The sequence below is a fragment of the Ictalurus furcatus genome, chromosome 13 (assembly GCF_023375685.1).
Source record: "Ictalurus furcatus strain D&B chromosome 13, Billie_1.0, whole genome shotgun sequence".
NCBI lineage: Eukaryota > Metazoa > Chordata > Actinopteri > Siluriformes > Ictaluridae > Ictalurus > Ictalurus furcatus.
The window spans coordinates 12253921-12257264 of record NC_071267.1 but is presented as its reverse complement, the minus strand read 5'-3'; the positions used below and the strand labels follow the sequence as shown (position 1 = coordinate 12257264).

Sequence of the window (3344 nt, the reverse complement as noted above, 5' to 3'; positions counted from 1 at the left end):
GTGTTTTATACCACAGCGCTGTTGAATTCCTGATTCTGATTGGTCAGATGGTGTTGATTAATTTCCTGTAACAGCAGCTCTGTCAGTAGATCAGACTGCGAGACAAATCACAGGTTTATATGTGCACTTTTCTATAGTACAATGCCCGTTTCTATAGTAACAACATACACCGGGACTTGTTTTACAGACTACTGCTGTGTCTCAATTCACCTACTTATACTATGCACTGAAAGTATGTACTCTTTTTGTGAAGAAAATGCACATACTTTTGAGTGTGTAGCAAAAGAGTATGCAGGTACAGTACCGGGACATACCAACACGTCAGAAGAGAACGTTGTTGCCTAGTTACGCACACGGTCACTGTAAACAAACTCCTCGGTGCCTTTCAGCTTTTCTTCATTCATTACTCCTTATATAATTTGTATTATATCATTTAATTTACCATCCCCGTGATTTATTTTTCCACATTTCATTTGTGCGTCCTTGAATTCAGCAAAGCAAACTGTCACAAAACTCCTCCTTTGTGCAAGGAGTTGTGGGAAATATTATCTGCACACTTCGAAAATCTACCGGAAATAGTAGGGACACACTAATTCTAATCTCGGATACTATTTAGGGCGGATAATAGGTGAATTGAGACGCAGCATATGTTTACATGCAAATTAATATTCCGATATTAATTGGCATTTAGTGATATTCTAATTAGTATTGAGTCATGTAAACGCCGCAATATGATGGCCTGATTCAGATTAAGAGAATATTCTGGAATATGCTTGTTTTAAATGCAAATTTGTTGCATGTAAACAGAAAATCCACTGAAAGGAGATATATGCGAATGCTCAGTCCACAAGGACTTGTGGGTGCTAACAGATGCTTAGCTGTAGGCTAGGTGTTTAGTAATGGCAACTCCGGCATACTTACAGCAACCATGTATACAGGAATAATCCGATGCCTGTACACATAAACATCGTATTTGGAATATGGCTGCAACCCGAATATAGACCTTGAATGGAATTTGATGTGCATGTAAACATAGTACATAAACATAAACGGATTAAAATTGTGTTTAATTGTTGTAAAACATTTTCTGTGAGGAGATGTTTATTTAGTATTTTTGGAAGGAGTGTCCACAGTTGGCACTTTGTAAGGGTCACAGGTAAAGTTTCTGAATGCTGACTTTGTTAGCATTTGTTAAAATTGTTAGCATTGATAAACTGCTGTAGTGTTAGAGGAATAAAGCACTTTTGGATGTGCTGTTATAGTAAAATAATGAGCTTATCACACCACCCTGTCATTGATTATTTTGTTAGTACAGTAGGCCCAGTCGTTTTCAGTCCTTTCCAATTTTAATACACCCCATCAATAGTGTGCACAGTGTGTAATGTTTTTAGATTCTCATGACTGATCATCCTCCATATGGCCAATTTATAAATGTGCCATTGTTCAAGATTATAGTCTAGAAGGTGTATTTTAATATGTGAGGGACAGTGAGCATATATTTTAAGAACTCCACTTCATTAAAGCTATAGATCGAAGACTCTGGTGGTCAAATCTCAGAGGAACTGTACAGCATGTCATTTATCACAGTTCAACATTGATGACCTGGGTTGCTGTAACAACAGTGCACTTTGTAAAGGTGACTTTGTATGATCTTTTTTCATTGGCTTGGTTCCTGAATGGAGCGCTTGGCATGATGAAGTCTGCATTGGAACAGAAGGGCGTTTGACATTTAGCAGGTTGCAATTCCTCGCACAGCAGAATGAACTCCCACACTCTGAAAATCAGAGTCCGACTTCCAAATCACTCATAACAACCGCCTGCTTCGCAGCCAAAACTGCCTTTGTCTCTGTTGTTTATGCTTAAAAGCATGACACAGGTTAGTCTTAATAGGTGCAAAAGGCCTGATTGCTTCTTTCAACTCCTGCACCATTCTGGTGAATATGATCCCATCAATGATCGCTTCAGTCTGTCAAGCTACAGTGCACTCAGATACTTTTTTGAACAATTGCGCACATGTCTTTACAGTGGTGCTCAGTGGAGTCATGTTCAGAATACAAAATGTGGAGAGAAGAGGAATGAAGAATACAGATGAAGAGGTCTCTAGTGTCTCCAGTAAGTACAGTGTAGAATATCGGGATATCTACGGTATGGTAAAGTGGAAATGCATCTGTCGTAGCTGCTGTCAACTGGTACAAACCAACCCTGAATTTTAAGCAAACTGATTGGTATATGATTCATAGGCATGAGCACATCACTGCTATATTTGAACCCATAACAAGATAAATAACAAGATCACGACTGTTTTTCATCACTTTTCCAGATCACGTTTGAATTAATGTTGGTAATGTTTGGATTTAAATGAGTAACTTCATTTTAGAACTTGAACTAGCAGCAACTTTGCAGTGTGCTAGAGTTGACAGCTAAAACTCCATCTATGGTTATATAAGAAAAACCCTCGGGCTTGTACTGTAAGTTATGAATTTATTGTTATGTAACTGACAATTAGTTCATGCTGTATCACAAAACCTTTTTTTTTTTTTTTCAAAAAATAATAATAATTTTAGTAGTTAATAAGCTGCTGCATATTGAATGCGCATGTATTGACAGCTTCTGCTTCTCATTGAAATTTTATTACTGTTCCCTAAAGGAGTTTTCCTCATCAGAGTCATACCGAGCTCACTGGAAGCTTTTTTTATTATCTGAACTAGACTTTATGCTTGTGCTTGTTAATGTTAATTTCATGCCTGTTCCTTTTGAGTTCTTTGCTTTATTTGGCTAAAGCAAAAATCTTTAATTCTTTAAAAATGGGAACACAAACAAGCAGTAATGTTAAATTTGACATTACCGCAGTTTCTGCAGAGTACATTGGATTCAATTAGGTTTTGTTTCTGTATTTTTTTTCTCTGAAGTGTTCTGTTTGTATTGTCACCATGTACCCAGAGTTATGAGTCACTCCTCTGGTCACTCCTCCTCCAACTCTGATTGATGATTGGTGTTGCTGGTGTACTTACTAACCTCGAGTTCCTGCCTTCTCTTTGCCTGAATATGGACTGACTGTATTAGGACTGTTTCGTGACGCATCTCTCTCGATTTTCTCGTTTGTTTTTTTTACCTGATCTGCATTATTGTCTTGCAGATATGTTCAGTAAAGAACCTGCACATGCATTTTACTTCCTGAGCCTGTTCTTTACAGAATGTTCAAGGCAATAAGGGGGGGAAAAAAACTCTTGTGAGGAACAAAAAGAGGACAAAAATGTAATAAAAGAAACTGAGCATTCGTTAAATTTATAGTCAACAAAGTTTTTAATCTGTGACCATAAAACCCATGTAGACCAGCTGCTTGG

General features: G+C 37.5%; 1 long non-coding RNA gene across 2 annotated transcripts; it reads left to right on the top strand.

The window, feature by feature from the left end:
- The first annotated feature begins 35 nt into the window (after positions 1 to 35).
- On the top strand, positions 36 to 3320 carry LOC128617376 (uncharacterized). 2 transcript variants are annotated; one of them, XR_008387560.1, is made up of 4 exons: positions 36 to 578; positions 1683 to 1876; positions 2026 to 2112; positions 2941 to 3320. It is a non-coding gene; the product is annotated as an uncharacterized LOC128617376 (long non-coding RNA). The 2 variants fall into 2 exon arrangements; XR_008387559.1 differs by having other exon boundaries at positions 2026 to 3320.
- The last annotated feature ends 24 nt before the right edge of the window (positions 3321 to 3344 follow it).